The sequence below is a fragment of the Panthera onca genome, chromosome A1, assembly GCF_046562875.1.
Source record: "Panthera onca isolate mPanOnc1 chromosome A1, mPanOnc1 haplotype 2, whole genome shotgun sequence".
NCBI classification, from domain to species: domain Eukaryota; kingdom Metazoa; phylum Chordata; class Mammalia; order Carnivora; family Felidae; genus Panthera; species Panthera onca.
In genome coordinates, this window is record NC_138339.1 from 146,768,116 (window position 1) to 146,788,877 (window position 20,762).

Below are 20,762 nucleotides of genomic sequence, written 5' to 3' on the forward strand. Positions count from 1 at the left end.
TAGCCTGACATGACTGAAGTCAGTGTTAGTTTGGGATGTATAAGAGTACTTAGCTGAGGTTCAACCAGGTGGCTCAGTCTGGTGTCTGACTTCAGTTTAGGTCATGATCTCACAGTTTGTGAGTTAAAGCCCTGCATCAGGCTCTCTGCTGTTAGCTTGGAGCCCACATCAGATCCTCTGTCCCTCTCTCTCTCTCTGCACCTCCCCTGCTCACTCTATCTCTCAAAAATAAATAAACATTTTTAAAAAAGAATACTCTGGGGCACCTGGGTGGCTCGGCCGGTTAAGTGTCTGACTTCGGCTCAGGTCATGATCTCACGGTCCGGTCCGTGAGTTCAAGCCCCGCGTCGGGCTCTGTGCTGACTGCTCAGAGCCTGGAGCCTGTTTCAGATTCTGTGTCTCCCTCTCTCTCTGCCCCTCCCCTGTTCACGCTCTGTCTCTCTCTGTCTCAAAAATAAACGTTAAAAAAAAATTTAAAAAAAAAAAAGAATACTCAGCTGAAAATACTAGAGAGTAATAAATTTAACACAAATTCAATAGGATGTTTTGGTAAACCAGCATTTGAAACCTTTGAAAGACTCACACTGAGTGGTTATGTTGTACAGATCTCAACAACACACTGAGAATACATTTTTTACATAACTCTTTCAATGGTAAGCAAATGGGTACTTGTGACCCAACCACTGATGGCATCATATAAGCATTTAGAAAGGTGATATCTTCAGTAATCAGATGAGGCGGATTAATGTAGGCAGATGACAAAGTGTCCTCTAGAAAAAGATGAGCCTAGAAAAAAGCAACGTCTCTAAAATAATCTCCTTTTACAGATCTATTGTTAAATTTATAGCATAAGCAAATTAATATTAAATACTATAGCTACAGAGCTGACCATTTGATTAATACCTTAAACTTCATATGCTCAGCTTGGCCTTCAAATCATTTTTATTTTTTTAAAGTTTACTTATTTATTTTGAGAGAGTCAGAGAGATCGCAAGCAGAGGAGGGAGGGAGAGACAGGGAGAGAGGGAGAATCAAACAGTCTCCACGAGGTAAGTGCAAAGAGCCTGATGTGGGGGCTCAAACTCACCAACTGAGAGATCATGACCTGAGCCAAAATCAAGAGTTAAGTGCTCAACCGACTGAACCACCCAGGTGCCCCTGCCTTCAAACCCTTTTTAAATTCCTCTCATTAGAAAATGATGAATATTGCCCTAAATTTGTGCTTCTACAGTTTATAAAGTAGATGAAAGAGACTACGAGGGAGAATTCTAACACACTGATTTAAGGAAGCAGCGCTATGGACCTCAGCATGTTCTCATCCGCTGAAATTCACCTGAGTAAAGAAGTTGTAAGATGAGTTTGAATTCTGAACCACACGGCCTAGTATTGACTGCATGCCATCCAGATTTATGGGCCCCCCCCCTCCCCGCTTCCCTTCAGATTGCAATGTCCTGCCTCCCGGAATGGCTGTGAATGGGCAGGAGTCAATGGGCAGGATTGATCTAGTTCAATTATCTTTTTTACCCCAAGGGCCTTGGCACGGTCCTGGGTACCAAGCAAGCCCTATTCTATTAATATTTCTGAGGTATTTGCAGGAGTTGCTACTGGCAATGTCACAACAGCAGCCATTTGAGATAATGAATAAATTTCAAAGTCAGTAGTCAAATTGACTGCCAAGTAATTTGAAAATGCCACAGTGGCATGCGTTTTTATCATCCTCGTTATCCATCTCTTCTATCTTCTCTTTTCTCAGATTTATTTTACTGTTTCATTGGTTTCAAAGAGGCACCCTCCTGAGTAATTTTCTCTTAAAAGGAGGCCAAAAGGAGGAAAGAAATTAATATTTTCAACAGTGACTCAGCAAGTTTTGGGTTGTTTTTTTTTTCCCAATTGTGAGCAAAAGATCAAAGAATGTTTTAAAGTTAAAATAAAACCATTTGACTTCTGCGACACGGCAAAATAAATCACATTCAGTGTAAGACATTGTGTTAACAGGAACACAATTTTTTTTTTTTTCATTTATCAGTACTTTCTCAACTTACCAACAGATCAATGCTTGGGTCGTAATTTAAGATCTATGTCTTTAAAAACTGTAGGATCTAAGGACATAGCCAAGAGAAAGAGACAGAAAGAGAATACTGATTAATAAATACTACATGTGCTAAATACTGATATAAACTCCAGACAGTAATCTCTGGGTTTCCCCCATGTTTATCTGAGGAAGGTAAAAGAATTGTTGGCATTCTGGTCACTAGCAAAATTCATTTAGGGGTGCCTGGGTGGCTCATTCAGTTGAGTGTCCAACTCTTGAGTTTGGCTTAGGTCATGATCTCATGGTTATGAGATCAAGCCCCACCTCAGGCTCTGCATTGAGCATGGAGACTGCTTAAGATTCTCTCTCCCAGGGGCGCCTGGGTGGCGCAGTCGGTTAAGCGTCCGACTTCAGCCAGGTCACGATCTCACGGTCCGTGAGTTCGAGCCCCGCGTCGGGCTCTGGGCTGATGGCTCGGAGCCTGGAGCCTGTTTCCGATTCTGTGTCTCCCTCTCTCTCTGTCCCTCCCCCGTTCATGCTCTGTCTCTCTCTGTCCCAAAAATAAAAAAAATAAACGTTGAAAAAAAAAAATTTTAAAAAAAAAGATTCTCTCTCCCTCTCCCTCTGCCCCTCCCTTGCTCACACTTGGTCATGATCACTCTATCTCTCAAAAAAAAATAATAATAAAAGAAAGAAAGAAAAGAATCTGATGTTGAAATGGATACCAATGACCTGGGCCCTCATCCCAATTGCATCGAGTTACCCAATTACTAATAGAGTGACTTTGGACAAATTACTCAGTCTCTCTTAGCTGCATTACTCATCTGAAACCTCAGAACAGGGTTACCGGATAAAATACAGAACACCTAGACAAATCGGAATTCCAGTTAATCAATAAATAATTTTTTAGTATAAATATGTTCTGTGCACTCCTGGCAAAGAACATGGAAATGCAGTATCATACAATTGTGCATATAAAATGCAAATTTAATTGGGTGTCCTCTATTTTTATTTGCTATTTCTGGTGACCCTACAAAGAAGTAACAATCCATAAGGCATTTAGGTGAGGGTTCAATAAGTCTCTATTTCCTAGAGCCTGTACTAGTGAGCTTTTCGATTATTTAAAGTCTCCTTTGATACTGACACTAATCCAATGAACAATGTAAAATTATTTTCATTTTCCAGATCAGCAAAAAGACTGAGATCGTGACTTAGTCCAGTTGTAATGGGAGAGGCAAGATTCAAGATGGAGCTGTTTAGCACCAAAGCTGAGAAATGTAACCTCTCTGTTGCCACACCGTGGCAGACTCTAAGCCAAGGGTGGGTGATGGTCCATGACCAAAGACACGGAGACAGTGAACAAGACTGGGTTTATGGTGGGAACTTATGTCCTGGGAGTCCTGCACTGGCAGACTGAACAAAGCACCTGCTGCTAAAATCTATGTGCAGCAAGCTTTGATAGTGTAGCTGCTGGCCTAGCTACTATCTCTAGCCCCTCCCCTCCTTGCACGCCAAGTGTTCCAAGGAGATCAAGGCCTGCCATCTGGACATTGTTTGTTACAAAGGAGACACTCTAGGGGCCCCTGGGTGGTTCATTCAGTTAAGCATCCCACTCTTGATTTCAGCTCAGGTCATGATCTCACCGTTCGTGCACTGACAGTACAAAACCTGCTTGGGATTTTATCTCTCTCCCTCCCTCTCTGTGCCTCCCCCACTCGTTCTCTCTTTCTCTCTCTCTCTCTCTCTCAAAATAAATAAAAACTTTAAAAAAATAAAAACAAAGGAGACACTCTGGTTGGCCACCCTGGAGCCTGAATTGAATGCTAAACAATACGTTCTTCTACACATTCTGCTTGATGGGAATATAGAAAGAGGACAGGATCTCTACATTCTCAAGATGGTGATTAACAAGGGCATGAGGGTGCCTGAGTTGCTCGGTTAACCAAGAGTCCAACTCTTGGTTTAGGTTCGTGATCCCAGGGTTGTGGGACCGAGCCCTAAATTGGTCTCTGCACTGAGCATAGAGCCTGCTTAGGATTCATTCATTCTCTCTCTCTCTCTCTCTCTCTCTCTCTCTCTCTCTCTCTCTCTCCCTTTGCACCCCCCCCCCAACTCGTGTGCTCACTCTCTCTCTCAAATAAAAAATAAAAAAACAAGGACATTCAGGGAGTGCTTGTACAAACCAGCCTTCTAGCATGTACTATACAACCTCTATCCAGTGGGTTCTGAAACTTTAGCATGCATCAGAATTACTAAGAGAGTCTGTTAAAACCAGATTCCTGGACCCAGACTCTAAGTTTCTGATTCAGTAGCTCTGAGTAGGGCTTAATAATCTACATTTTTCACACATTCCCAGATGTTGCAGACGCTGCTGGCAGGGACTATACTTTGAGAACCCCCGTCTCCTGTTGCAGCGCTGTGTGGTAACAACTGTGACTGCCCCTATAAATAAGAGTGACATGCCACCACTCATGATGAGCCACAAAAGAACTCCAGTGCCCAATTATCACCTACCATTTTGTTTTGCTTTGTTAGTTGATGGGTTTTTTTTTAACTATCATTACTTTATTGTACAATTATTTTCACATCTTTCAGATCTAATAATTTTTGTACTATCCTTCTTTTATTAAAGCGTAACTGAATGTAACATTTTATTTGTTTCGGGTTACAACATAATGATTTGACATTTGTATACATTGCAAAATGATCACCACAGTAAGTCTAGTTACCATCTGTCACCATGTAGAGTTATAAAGTTTTTCCTTTTTTTGAGACAGAGAGAGAGAGAGTAAGCGTGCACGCACACATGTGTGAGAGCAGGGGAAGGGAAGAGGGAGAGGGAGAGAATCTTGAGGAATCTCAACACCCAGCACAGAGCCCAACACAGGGCTTGATCTCATGACCCTGAGATCATGACCTGAGCTGAAATCAGGAGTCAGACACTCAACTGACTGAGCCACCCAGGTGCCCCTTAAGTTTTTCTTAGGATGAGACTTTCAAGATCAATGCTTTCAAATATGCAATATAATATTATTGACTATAGTAACCATACTGCACATTACATCCCCATGATTTATTTATTTTATAACTGGATATTTGTATTTCTTCATCCCCAACCCCCCTCTCCTCTGTCAACCACCAATCTGTTCTCTACATCTAGGAGTTTTGTTTTGTTTGTCCATTTGTTTTGTTTTTTAGATTCCACATATAAGTAAAATCATATGGTATTTGTCTTTCTCTGTCTGACTTCTTTCTCTGTCTGATTCAGTGTAAGTCCATCTAGGTCCATCCATGTTGTTGCAAATGGCAAAATTGCATTCATTTTTATAGGCATAAAAAGTAATATTCCATTATACACACACACACACACACACACACACACATACACACACACACCACATCTTCTTTATCCACTCACCCATCAGTGGACACTTAGGTTGTTTCCGTATCGCAACTACTGTAAATAATGCTTCAATGAACACAGCAGTCCATATATCTTTACAAATGAGTGTTTGCATTTTCTTCAGATAAATACCTACAAGTGGAATTATTGGATCATATGGTAATTCTATCTTTAATTTTTTGAGGAATCTCCATACTATTTTCCACAGCAGCTGCACCGATTTACATTCCCACCAACAATGCATGAGAGTTCCTCTTTCTTCACATCCTTGCCAACACTTGTTATTTCTTGTTTTGGGGGTGTTTGTTTGTTTGTTTGTTTGTTTTGATACTAGCCATTCTGACAGGTATGAGGTGGTATTTCATTGTGTTTTGATTTTCATTTCCCTTATGATTAGTGAGGTCAAGCATCTTTTCAGGTATCTATTGGCCACCTGTAGGATTTCTTTGGAAAAATGTCCATTCAGGTCTACTGCCCATTTTAAATTAGATTATTTGTTTTTTAGGGGGCTGAGTTGTATGAGTTCTTGATATATTTTAGAAATGAACCCTTTATCAGATATATGATTCACAAACATCTCTTACTCAGTAGGTAGGCTTTTAATTTTGTCAATGGTTTCCTTCACTGTACAGAAGCATTTTAGTTTGATGTAGTCCCAGCTGTTTATTTTTGCCTTTGTTGCCCTTGCATCTGGATTCAGGTCCAAAAAACCAACATGAAGACCAATGCAAAGACCCCTACTGCCTATGTTTTCTTCTAGAAGTTTTATGGTTTCAAAAGTTACATTCAAGTCTTTAATCCATTTTGAGTTTATTATTGTATGTAGTGCAAGAAAGTGGTCCAGTTTTATTCTTTTGCATGTTGCTATCCAGTTGCCCCAACACCTTTTACTGAAGACACCATTCCTTCCCATTTGTATATTCTTGACTCTTTTGTTATAAATTAACTGACCATATAGGCGTGGGTTTATCTCTGGGCTCTCTGTTCTGTTCCATTGATCTACATCTCTGCTTTTATGCCAATACCATATTGTTTTAACTACTATAGTTTTGGAGTAGAGTTTGGAATCAGGGAACACGAAGCCTGTAGCTTTGTTCTTTATAAAGAATGCTTTGGTTACTAAGGATTTTTGCGGTGCCTTGCAAATTGTAGGATTGTTTGTCCTATCTGTGAAAAAAATGCCATGGGAATTTTGATGGCAATTGCAATGACTCTGTAGATTGATTTGGGTAATGTGGACATTTAAACAATATTAATTCTTCCAATCCTTGAACACAGAGTATCTTTCCCTTTATTTGTGTCTTCAATTTCCTTTCATCAATGTCTTACAGTTTTCAGAATACAGGTGTTTCACCTCCTTGGTAAATTTCTTCCTAGCTCTTTTATCCTTTTGGATGCAATTGTAAATGGGATTGTTTTCTTAATTTTTCTTTCAGATACTTTGTTGTTAGTATATAAAGATGAAACAGACTTTTGTATATTGATTTTGTATCCTGCAACTTTACTGAATTTATCTATTAGTTCTAACAGTTTTTTGGTTGATCACATTCAAAGTCCTGTTTCCAGCCATTCTGCAGAGGAAAAAAAAAAGTTCTCTAGGATTCCAAGAGGTTCTCCAGTTTTTGTACAAAATAACTTGCAGCCAAATGAGTCTAACTAATAGAAACTACTGGAATCTTTTCTCTATCCCCTTGTCCTTTTGATTCTTTGGAAAAGAGGTAAATTTCCATGGATTTCTGTTTGCAATAATATGTGATCTAATATGCTAGTATTCAGAGAGTGGTCTGTGGACCAGAAGCATCAGCATCAAGTGAGAACTTGTGAGAAATGCAGAAAAGCAGCCTCCACCCCAGACTTACTGAAACAGAATCGGCATTTTAACAAGATTGCCAGGTGATGCACACATACATTAAATTTAAGAAACCTCGGGGCGCCTGGGTGGCGCAGTCGGTTAAGCGTCCGACTTCAGCCAGGTCACGATCTCACGGTCCGTGAGTTCGAGCCCCGCGTCAGGCTCTGGGCTGATGGCTCGGAGCCTGGAGCCTGTTTCCGATTCTGTGTCTCCCTCTCTCTCTGCCCCTCCCCCGTTCATGCTCTGTCTCTCTCTGTCCCAAAAATAAATAAAAAACGTTGAAAAAAAAAATTAAAAAAAAAAAAAAATTTAAGAAACCTCATCTGAATAATTTTAAAACTCTCCCATGCAAAGCATCTAGAGGAGGTTGACAGCAAAATTCCACTTAAATGCATGACCAAGGACACAGTAGTGAGAGAAAATGCCAAAAATGAAGAGGAACACTAAAAAACTGAAATTTCATCAAAGCTGAATGGTAAGTGGGAGCTGAATCTTCAATGACACCAGGAAACAAAGGAAGAAGGGCAGTAACCTAAGGATTTGCATATTAACAGCCATAAAGAGATGAGCTTTGGCCCCAGGCAAGGTGGGTTGGTGGAACAGACTCAACACTAAACTGGGATCCTCAAAGGGATCCACTCTCAGCAAGGACTGGATTAGAAAGAGATCCTCCCAACCATCAGCACCATCAGAACAAAAGAACAAATGTATTGGTTGAAGTAACACACAGAACTTTGGGAAATGGATCATATAACACACAGTCTGAACAGCATATTTGAAATCTGAAGAGAAAACCAGTTAAGAGGAAGACAGATGGGGGTGGCACCTGGGTGGCTCAGTCCTGATCTTGCAGTTCTTCAGTTGGAGCCCCGCGTCAGGCTCTGTGCTGACAGCTCAGAGCCTAGAGACTCTTCAGATTCTGTGTCTCCCTCTCTCCCTGCCCCTCCCCCACTTGCTCTCTGTCGCTCTTTCCCACTTTCTCTCTGTCTCTCTTTCTCTCTCAAAAATAAATAAACATTAAAAAAATTTAAAAAAGAGGAAGACAGATGGGGGGAAATGACAGAGGACGAACCAGAATAGGTGGAGAGATGCAAACCATAAACATGAGGTAAACAGGAGTGGAAGAGAGAATGAGAAGGTCCAACGTGCACCTTTTAAGAGACTAGGAGGAAAGAACAGAGGAAATGGGAGGGAGGCAATATTGACAAAGATACCGGCTGTGAATTTTTCACAACTGATAAAAGCCGCAAACTTAGTTTCAGGAACCACAATGAGTCCCAAGTAGAATACTGCTAAATCTATCTATCAACCCTCATGGTGAAATGACAAGAAACCAAGGACAAAAAGTGATAAGGCCAGTCACTTCTATTTATAAAGCAACACTAATCATACTGACGACAGGCTTCTTGATAGTAGTGACAGGAGAAAGTAATTCAATAATATCTTCAAAGTGCTGAGGGAAGAGAGCCATCATTCTATAATGTTAAATGCAGCCAAACCATCATTAAAGAATGGGAGTAATACAAAGACATTTTTCGGGCATCTGGGTGGCTCAGTCAGTTAAGTGTCAACTCATGAGTTTGACTCAGGTCATAATCTCATGGTTTGTGAGATCGAGCCCCATGTCGGGCTCTGTGCTGACAGTGCAGAACCTGCTTGGGATTCTCTCTCTCCCTCTCTCTTTGCCTCTCCCCTTCTCTCTCTCTCTCTCATTCTCAAAATAAATAAATAAATTTTAAAAAGAGGACATCTTCAGACAAATAAAACTGGAAGAAAGCTCTCCATGTTCTTCCTTATTAACGATACAATAAAACTACCTCTCACAGCTTAGTGAAATCAATAAAATTCTATTCTCTAAACCCCCCAAAAAAGGTGTTTATAATTCTCTCCATCCATGCCCAGTATCACCATCTATGAGAAGCCACAAGGCATCAGGAAATAACTTTTGAAGACAAAATGGTGATTCCTGCACTGGGCAGTGTCTCTGATTGAAATTGTCTCCTTGTGGACCCTTGATGCTGAGACAGCAAATCTGCATTCAAATTGTAGCCAACCACCAAGGGGCTATGCAACTTTGGACCATCCACTCTGGTTTCTTGTGTACAGATGGAGGTAAGGGGGCTGACTATTTTCACATCTCCAATCTCCATTCCTCTGCAGTTTACCCTGCACCTTCCTGAAGGTTGGGAATTGGTATCCACCCAGAGCCACACACTGGGTAGGAAACAGTCGAGGTAGTTGGAATAGTCTCATTTTCACTGCAAAGATCTCAAACCTAAAATCTAAGCTCAACAAATAGATTGGCAGACCAGAAAGTGTTTAGACCAAATTCTCGTTAAATTCTCGTTAAAAAAAAAATAAACTCCTGGGGCTCCTGGGTGGTTCAGTCGGTTAAGCGTCCGACTTCAGCTGAGGTCATGATCTCACTGTTCAGGAGTTCGAGTCCCGCATCAGTCTCTGTGCTGACAGCTCAGGGCCTAGAGCCTGCTTCGAATTCTGTGTCTTCCTCTCTCTCTCTCTGCCCTTCCCCCGCTCAGGCTCTGTCTCTTTCTCTCTCTCAAAAATAAATAAACATTAAAAAAAAAAAAAAAAAACTAAAAGTTCAAAACTCCAAATCCGTTCTCTCCCCCACCCTCCACCCCACACCCATACCAGAGAATCACAACTCTTCTGGGTCTTGACACACATTTCAGCTGAGGAGACTCACCAAGACTCCTACAAGTCTGGAATTTCTCCAGCAGCCTCAGTTCGTCCTTCTAAATACCTCTGCACTTTCTTGGTGTTTCACGTTTACCACTCTCTGACTTCCAAAAGAGAAGGAAAAGATGATTTATCATCTTTCCTTTAATGACCACAAGAAATATTGAATTCTTCTGGCCCAAAAGAACATTTCCCACAGGGCATCATCTTAAATCTTAATTACAAGTTTATGTATTATTCAGGCAATGCTAGAAACTTAGCTTTGGGTCAGCATTGTACTATCAGTCTTCATTCTCTCTCATTAGTCTTTCCCGCCTCACTTCCAAACGATGGTCATTCCAGTCTTGTTGCTTCTTTAATTACACTTCAGTTAGAATCAGCTTTTCCCTAGAGCACCCAACTTTCTCTGCCAGAACACCCACGATTTCTCCAACCAAAGGGCTTGACTCTCTGCTGGGCTCCTTGCTGGGATGTATTAGGAGATGCAAACAGGCTATTCATCACCCCCCAGAAATCCAGTAGAAGTGACGTCTCATAGAAAAGGATCATCAGGTTAATACAAAGATAGTACTTTTCCTGTGGTGCCCACACACGTAGGCACACACACCATGCAGACATTCACACATATATACCACCATACACACACACTTGCCCAAACATTAAAATAAGGCCAGACAATTCTTCACCAGTTGCTCAGAGATGCTATTGGCTTCATCAAAAGTTCTAAGATTTGACGAGTAGCTACTACTTACTAAGTGGTGTGTGCAGGTGATTTGACTATACACCATCGCCATTTCACCCTGCTGCATGTACCGCTTCGTTGCTTCTCCTTCCCGCTTCCAAAGGCTCTGGGCATCTTCGTCCCTCACCTGCCATGAGATCTTTGTGAATGAGTCTTTTTCTTCTTCCTGTTGTGCCCAGGTGTGATGAACAAACACCCCACAGAGCGGTGCGATCATGACCTGAGCTGATGTCAGACCCTTAACCAACAGCCACCCAGGCGCCCCAACATACCCACTCTCTTAATTACGTCTTTTGAAAGAGCAGAGGTTCTTAATTTTAATGAAGCTCAATTTATCTTTATCTCTTTTCCTTGAAGTTTCAGCGCTTTTTATGTCCAGTTTAAGAAATCTTGCCTAGGGGCACCTAGGTGGCTCAGGCAATTTGAGTGTACAACTCTTGATTTTGGCTCAGGTTATGATCTCATGGTTATGAAATCAAGCCCTGCGTCCAGCTCCGTGCTGGACATAGAACCTGCTTAAGATTCTCTCTCCCTCTGCCTTTCCCCCACTCTCTCTCTCTTTCCAAAAAAAAACATTTTTTTTAAGGAAATCTCACCTACTCCATGGTCATCTTCCTTTGTTATATTTTAGAAGCTTTATTGGTTTACCATTCACATTCAGAGCTATGACCCATCTTGCATTAATCTGGTGTAAGGTCAAGTTCAAGATTTTTTTTTTTCCCCAACTAGATACTACTTTCTCCAGCACCATTTATTGAAAAGTAATCTTTTCTCCATTGAATTGCACTGTCAACTTTATTGTAGATCAAGCCACCATACATGTATGTATCTCTTGGACTCTATCTCTCCTATTGGTCTATGTGTCCGTCCTTGCATCAAAGTATTACATCCATGAAATGAGATTAACTTGTGTGTCTGATAAATATAAACATTTACCTCTGCACATCTTCCTACTTCACTTCTAACCCCTTTAATGGTGGGACAGAAGGAGAGATGGGTCTACTCTAACCCGTTTTTCCTCCTCTGAAAAATTTTATAAGTGACTATTTAATAAAAATCCTCTTGGCTTCTTTTTTTAAAGATTGTTTTAATGTTTATTTATTTATTTTTAGAGAGAGAGAAAGAGTGCACGTGAGCAAGGGAGGAGCAGAGAGAGACTCCCAAGCAGGCTCCATGCTGTCAGCACAGAGCCCGACATCGGGCCATGAGATCAGGACCTGAGCCAATATCAAGAGTCAAACATTTAACCAACTGAGCCACCCAAGCATTCCTAAGATTTTATTTTTAAGTAATCTCTACACCCAACGTGAAGCATGAATGTACAACCCCAAGACCAAGAGTCCCATGCTCCACCCACTGAGGCAGCCAGACGCCCCCCTCTTGGCTTCTTTTGGAGAAAACTGAGAAGACTGGATAACTGAAAAACAAATAATTTTTAAGTGAATATGACTGAGATGGGAAATGACAGAATGAGAAAAACAGTACTACCTTGACACCTTGAAGTCCCTAGCAATCAATTATCTACATGTTTAGGGTTTTATTCATGATGAAAAATAGTCAAGACCTTGCATGAATTGCTATTTGGAAAAGCTGCTGTGGTAACTACTACATATACATTGTTTTCAGGGTCTGCTGAATACCCAAAACTCTGAATATGAAAAGAGATTTTAAAAAATAATGAAAAAATTGGGGCACCTCGGTGGCTCAGTCAGTTAAGCGTCCGACTTCGGCTCAGGTCATGATCTCACAGTTCGTGGGTTCGAGCCCTGCGTCGGGCTCTGTGCTGACAGCTCAGAGCCTGGAGCCTGTTTCAGATTCTGTGTCTCCCTCTCTCTCTGCCCCTCCCCTGTTCACGCTCTGTCTCGGTCTCAAAAATAAATAAACATTAAAAAAATAATAATGAAAGACTAGAAGATACAAAGCACAGGCACGTACTTATATGCAAACTTATAGATACACATAGTTTTGTTCTATCAAGAGGCAACAGAATAGATGAAGCAAAAGCAATTTAGAAGAAATGTTCCCGAGAAGAAGAAAGTCTTGAGTCCACAAATCACACTGACTAAACTGATGGAAAGCAGCTCTTGAACTACAAAGAAATGAACTGAGAAAGTCATCAGAAATTAAAAGAAAGTTCAGAAATGTGGCTCATCGCATATATAATATACAAAACTTAGTGACTCCCTTATATAAGAAAGGTAGCACATTAGAAAATGGAATTTTCTATGGAGATGTTCCTTCTGCAGTCACATATACGCACAGATACATAAAAATGTCATTAACATGACAGTAAATCCAGGCTAATAAAGATATAGCATAGACATAGTGAGAGTAAGAACTGGTTGTTGTTGTTGTTGTTGTTGTTGTTGTTGTTTCCAGAAATGTTGAAGGTTTTCTGGAAGACTAAAAGAAGAATGGATCATAATGACAGATAAACCAGGGCAGAGAAAACCAAAAGGCAAAACAGGTACAGGACAAGGCTTTCACAGAAGCACAGGTCATTCCTAACCAAGAAAGCTCTAGGCTTGGAATTGGCAAGAACTCCTGGGTGGCTGGGTCAGTTGAGCACCTGACTCTGGATTTTGGCTCAGGTCATTGATCTCACGTTTGTGAGATCAAGCCCCCCATCAGGCTCCACACTGACAGCATGGAGCCTGCTTGGTATTCTTTCTCCCCCTCTCTCTCTGCTCCTCCCCTGCTTACATGCTCCCTCTCTTTCTCTCTCTCAAAATAAATAAATAAACTAAAAAAAAAAAAAAAAAAAAAAAAAAGAATTGGCAGGAACAGAAGCCAGAGGAGCTGTGGGGCAGCATTTAAGGTAATTACATAATCGATCACCTTTGACAGTTGGGCCAACTAGCCCATCCTCTACCAGGTGTAGACAGAACAATGGTCTACAGCACGTGCCCCTGGCCAGCACTCTAACAGTTACATGTTAAATCTAAACAGAGGGAAAGGTGTGCTTACCAGTTTATGATGGGTGTTAGAGCCTGAACCAGTTCTTACCAGGAATACAATACAACGAGGCACACGCCTGTCAACTCATCTTGGCAGTCACAGGGGACCTTCCACACACACCGAAGGTAAGTCCACCTTTGAAACAGGACTTAGCAACAACCACAAAGCCAAGAATCCACAGGCCCATGCAAGGAATCAGTACTTGGGGTGAACACACAAACACTCGTTGCCCATTCCAATCAGCATAAAAACAAATGTACAGCTAAGGAGAACCAATCATTTGAAGAAAGTCAGTAGCCTGAGAGAGGTGTAACCAACTGAACAAAGCTACTGAAGAAAAATTTTACTGGAGGCCTTAAAAGAAGACCTGAATAAATGGAAATCTAAGCCATGTTCATGGAAGGGAAGGGAACCCTGTAAACCTTTGGTCTCTCTGCCAAATAATATATGACACCAGTGTACTTCAAATAAAAACCCAACAAGATTTTCCATGGAACACGTACACAAAGGACTCCAAACTTCATAGAAACATCAGTGTTGCAAGAATACCCTTGTCCGTTTTGGAGAGGAACGAGAGAGAGATTTCCTACCAAATATCAAAACTTACCGTGAAGATTTAGTAATTAAAACAGAACAGTATTTGAAATGGATAAGCAAATGGAAGAGAAGAGGTAGCTGGGATTTAAGATATGACAAAGATGACATTCTAAATAAAAGGGACAGGCCATCAGGTAAGTGCTACGGACCAATAGGGAAACCACTTGAGGAAAAACATTAAGCTTATGTCTATGTAACAACTTGGTGCATAAATTCCAGCGAGACCAAAGATGTAAATGCACATAATAAAAACAGAAAAGTATGAGAAGAAAATGAGTAAATCTTTAATCACCTCAGGGTGTGAGTAATCTTTCGGAACATGGCAGGGAAGTAATTAAGAACTGGCTTATCAATTTGACCACATAAAATTAAAACTATGCAAAAATAAATTCAATAAATGAGGAAAAAAGGCAAAGAACAAGCTGAGGGAAAAATTCAACATATAAAATTGAGAGTCTTGGGGCGCCTGGGTGGCTCAGTCGGTTAAGCGTCCGACTTCAGCTCAGGTCATGATCTCACAGTTCATGGGTTTGAGCCCTGTGTTGGGCTCTGTGCTGACAGCTCAGAGACTGGAGCCTGTTTCAGCTTCTGTGCCTCCCTCTCTCTCTCTGTCCCTCCCCTGCTTACACTCTGTCTCTCTCTCAAAAATAAATAAACATTAAAAAAAATTTTTTAATTGGCCAAATCAATTTCATTGCAAGAATGTAAACGTGATTTAATATGAAGAGATGTATTAATGTAATTTTTTTTTATTTGAAAGAGAGAAAGAGAGAGCACACAAGTGGGGGGGGGGGGCAGAGGGAGGGAGGGAGAGAGGGAGAGAGGGAGAGAGAGAGAATCCCAAGCAGGCTTCATGCCCAGGACAGAGCCTGACACAGGGTTTGATCCCACAATAGTGAGATTCCACAACCTGAAGGAATATATATTATATTTATATGAATATTTACATAATATATATATGTATATATAATATATATACTAAAAAACCTCTTCATAAACTAGACCCAATAGGATATTTCAAGCACCTAACAGAGTGCCTATGATGTTGGAAGCATTCAATAAATAACTATCAAATTATTGCATAAACCATGATTCCTTCATTTGAAGGAATTTAAAAAAATTTAAAGCAAATTTAAAAAATTTGCTTTAAAGCAAAAGCAATTTTTTCTTGACATTAATAATGGTGAAAACTCAGAGGCAAAACTAGGAGGAAAAATGCTCCCTCTACTGTTATTTACCTCTGAAATAGGGTAAGTTTAAAAAAAAAAAAAAAAGAACCAGAAGGCATAAATACTAAATTTTTTTTTAAAGGGGGAAAAAAAAAGAAAGTACAAAATAATTATTTCCAACAAGTGATCTCATTGCCTCCCTGGACATTCCTTATCCCCCCATCTCTTCCACCTTCTTCCCTGGATGCCTGCCCCCCTCATCCCACAAATACACATGGATAGGTGAGTCATCACAGAACAGAAAGCAAACCATTCAGGCCCACCAAATATATAAAAACCAAATCATTAACACTAAGGTCAATAGCAGACTTGTCTCCTAAGCTTTCCATCAGCATCCCTGAATTGTTGTCCTGGGACAGCAAATGGCCTTTCCATTTCATTTCCATCATTTCTTTTCTGACTGAACAGATCTGACACTGGGATCACTTTGTTGCCTTAAACCAAGGACTCAGGGGTGCCCTAGGTGGCTCAGTTGGTTAAGCAGCCAACTCTTGGTTTCAGCTCAGGTCACGATCTCATAGCATCAGGCTCTGTGCTGACAGCATAGAGCTTGCTTGGAATTCTCCCTCTCGCCTTCTCTCTCTGTCCCTCTCCCACGTGCGCTTTCTCTGCTTCTCTCAAAATACATAAACTTAAAAACAAATGAACAAACAAACGCAGGGCTCAAAAAAGCACAATCCCTGCTGATAAAGGACTGAGGAAATGGAAGATAAGGGGTCTTCCTTCTAAACTGAAAACAGACCCAGAAGTGCAAGATCTTTCTTTATCTCTATAAGGAGAATCCTCTACAATTCTGGACACTTTCATTTTATATAGCACAAATCCTAACAAAGAACAAACCCTTTAATAAGTCCATTATGTGTGAATTTTTCTACCATTTGCATTATTTTGTTCATTTCCAATCAATCCCCTATTATCAATAAGATCCCTTGCCCCTGGAAGGTGGTAATAGTTTTTTTAAAAAGTTTAAGGGGTGCCTGGATGGCTCAGTTGGTAGAGCATGTGGATCTTGATCTCGGGGCTGTGAATTTGAGCCCCACGTTGGGTGTAGAGATTACTTAAGATAAAATCTTTTTTTACAAAGTTTGAGAATTGATACTATAAGCCATTCATGTCTTTTATGTCTCATAGTAACCAGGACAGACTGGAAGCACAATGGCAGTGGAAGTAGACTGGTAACAATTTTAAAAGCAGGTGGTAGTGAACATAAGGGAAAAGGGTAAGAATGGAATTGCTGGTTGGTCATACAGGGAGTTAATTAAAGACTCCACGAATCTATCATTTCAAAGATTTTAATGTAGGGGGGCATGGATGGCTCAGTCGGTTGAGCTTCCAACTTCAGCTCAGGTCATGATCCCATGATTCAGGAGTTCAAGCCCAGCATCAGGCTCTGTGCTGTCAGCGAGGAGTCTGCTTTGGATCCTCTGTCTCCCTCTCTCCCTACTCCTCACCCTCTCATTCTCTCTCCCTCTCTCTCTCTCCCTCCCTCTCTCCCCCCCCCCTCTTACTCTCAAAAATGAATAAACATTTTTTTAAAAAGATTTTAATGTATTTTGCTATTAGTCTGAGTTCACAAACACTATGTAAGTTTTCCAAATGTTTTATGTGCACTATCCAAAAAAGCAAAAATATTTAGGAGCTTAAGAACTATTTTGAAGCTCCAATCTATCTTCAATGTAGATTTCTTTTGAAAAACAATAAAGCTGACCCGTGCCATCAGGAATTCAATTAGACTATTTCACAGGTAATGGTTTCTGATTTAGTGGTGCAATCATCCATAAAATAGAGTCCTTTCAGAGTTTACTGAGCCATTTTTAATTGTTTTTCCTTAAAGTCAAACTGAAGACTGCTATAAGAAGTAATAATATATTTCCCTGGGTATGTCTCAGTGGTTTATAACCAAAATACAGCACCTTTAGCTGAAAGACTTGTTTTAGGTTTCCCATCCATTTAAAATTGGACTTACATTTCTAAATTAAATATACACACACACATATTACATATACATGTACATATATACATGTGAATATTCTGGTAGATATCCTGGTATTATGGTGACAATGATATTTCATATTTTTTAAAATTTTTTTTAGTTTATTTCTTTTGAGAAAGACAGAGTCAGCGCGAGTAGGGGAGGGGCAGAGAGAGAGGGAGAGAGAAAATCCCAAGCAGGCTCACGCTGCCAGTGCAGAGCCTGACTCAGGGCACAAACTCACCAAACCATGAGATCATGATCTGAGCCAAAACCAAGAGGCAGACACTTAACCAACTGAGCCACCCAGGTGCCCCGATATTTCATATTCTTATGAGCAATTTCTTTTACAAAGCTAAAACTGGTCCTTACTTGTAAGAACCATATACATTACGAGGTATCGACTCACACTTCATCATTGAGAATGCCAACCATATAGACTGCATCAATGCTTGGAAATATGTTTAGACAATTTGGTGAAAACTGGAAAACTCAATACATAACAGAGTACAGACATACCAACCCAAACTCAACTGCATGAAATTAAAATGGGAATCCAGCTGGGGTGTGATGAAAGGACCTCCGGTGCCTTTCCTAGCTTGTAAATCTAGAAACCAAGGTCTGAATTCCAACATCCGCAACTATGTGTAAAAGGCCTAATTCTCTTGAGCCTTTTTGGCAGAGCTGGTTTCCATCCATCAGGTGTCAGCTTCTACTAGTGACAGGTGACTGATTCATAGAAAAGGGCCCCCACAGACCAGCTCACCAAAGACCTGCACTGGGGCCCCGTTCATGGACTGCTACAGCACCCAAAGAACGACCTTCCTGAAGCCTACCGTCACCTTCCTGCCCCTTCCAGAAGCTATCTTCATCCCTTAAAGTTTTCAAAATATACACACAACATGACACTTTATCATTCAAATCCCCTGCCTAGCATCCTACACCCTATCTTCTCCAGAATAAATATTCTGAATTCCTTCAAACATTTCTTTATACAGTCTGGTTTTCCCAGGATAGTCCAGGCTTAACTTCGTTTTTTTAGAACAATAACTACGCCTCTCAAAATACGAAGTTCACTAAGTTAAAATATGACATTCAAACTAATACAGAATGGATGTGCATTAAATACCTTATTCAAATTATTCATTAAGGAGGAAACAAATAACATGATAGAGGAACTAGAAAAAAGGTGTTAGAATAAGTTTGCTAGTTGAGATCTAAAACTAGTTAATCCTAACTGGAACTGAATAATAAACTTTGGGGTTGATTTTTTCTACAAGTATCCTTTGTAGACTTCACAGTGTCCAGGACCTAATCAAATAATAGAGAGCAGGGGTGCCTAGGCGGCTTAGTTGGATAAGTGTCCAATTTTGGCTCAGGTCAGGATCTCGTGGTTTGTGAGTTCGAGCCCCGCATTGGGATCTGTGCTGACAGCTCAGAGCCTGGAGCGTGCTTCAGATTCTGGGTCTCCCTCTCTTTCTCTGCCCTTCCCCCCATTCATGCTCTGTCTCTCTCTCAAAAATGAATAAACATTAAAGATAAATTTAATAAATTTAATAAATTAATTTTTAAAAAAATAATAGAGAGCAAAGTCAAAAGGTATACCCTTCTAGGGGTTCAAATAATCCCTGGGCAGGTCTGATAAATAATGCCCCAGGATGATGTGAAAAGAACATTAAATTATTCTCTTGCTTTGTTTCCAAGTGTTGGATAATTTTTCTTAATAGACCTCTTTCATTCTCCCAACGCATCCCAGTTTGTACAATAAATTATATGGCGGCCAAACTTACAGCACCTCATTGACATATTCCTCACCTTCCTGGCCAAGGTTTATCCTTTAGGATGTAGCACCCAGAACCAAAAAATAAAAAACTCCACATATGCCTTGAACCATGCAGGCTACAGAATAATTCGGACCTTCCATAATCTCAGCACTATCTCAGCACTACACATGAAATGAACAAAGATCACGTTAATAGCCACATGGTATCACTGACTTATGTTAAGCAACTGAAACCCTCAGTCTTCTTTACCTAGAATGCTCCTTTGGTAAATATATTTTTCAAAATGCTGATTTTACTCCTCCTGATACATAAAAACTGTTCTTCTCTTGACTTCCGGTGTAGCCATGAAGTCAGCCATGGCGGCTGATGGTACCACTAACCTGTCACAGCAGCCACCTCCAGAGCTTGTGGACAAATGTATAGGATCAAGAATTCACAGTGTGATGAAGAGTGATAAAGAAATTGTTGGCACACTTTTGAGATCTGATGAATTTGGAAATCAGATCAGAAGGATCACCAAATTAGATCAGATTTCGTTATATAGAAATAATTTAACAATGCTGGTTCCTGGAGGAAAAGGACCTGAAATATAAATGGATTTCCTTGGCTTACTCTCTTTTGTCTTATAATGACACAAAATAGAAATTTCTTTTTAAACTTTTAATGTTTGGATTCTATAAAGCTAAGTGTCCCAGTAAAGGGAAATGTTTTGAAGATGCATTGTTGGTTTGTTTTTTTTTTAATTAATTTATTTATTTTGAAAGAAAGAGAGAGCACAAGCAAGGGAGGGGCAGAGAGAGAATCCCAAGTAGGCTCCACGCTGCCAGACAGAGCCTGACAGAGGGTTCAAACTCACAAACCATGAGATCATGACGTGAGCCAAAACCAAGAGTCAGATGCTTAACTGACTGAGCCACCCAGGCACCCCTGAAGATGTGTTGTAAATGTCCATTTTTGTATCTTGGGAAAAGGAGAAAAAAAATTGTTCTTTGAAGGCTAAAATAAGAATGTTGGCTACAAAAATATTATTCCTCCCTTTTGTATTTTCTTCCAGCCATGCATTCCCTCCTATTATATTGGAACTCTGCAGCCTTCTATCATACATTACCCATGCTTAGCAAACATTGCTTATATGTTTTATAAAATCAAGTGGTGATCCTGTCCCTCTGGAACACAAATTATGGATCTAAATTGGTAAACTCTTAGAACCATTGCAATTATCACATCCTCCTAACCCTTAACCCAGGCAAACTGCGCCACAGACACCTAAAGAGCAGGTTCATAAAAAAAAAATAAATAAATAAATAAATAAATAAATAAATAAATAAAGAGCAGGTTCATGCTGGGCGCCTGGGTGGCTCAGTCGGTTGAGCGACCGACTTCAGCTCAGGTCACGATCTCGCGCTCTGCGAGTTGGAGCCCCGCGTCAGGCTCTGGGCTGATGGTTCAGAGCCTGGAGCCTGCTTCCGATTCTGTGTTTCCCTCTCTCTCTG

At 40.5% G+C, this 20,762-nt stretch overlaps 1 pseudogene; it reads left to right on the forward strand.

The window, feature by feature from the left end:
* The first annotated feature begins 19,625 nt into the window (after positions 1 to 19,625).
* LOC132680209 (U6 snRNA-associated Sm-like protein LSm5 pseudogene) lies at positions 19,626 to 19,862 on the forward strand (annotated as a pseudogene).
* The last annotated feature ends 900 nt before the right edge of the window (positions 19,863 to 20,762 follow it).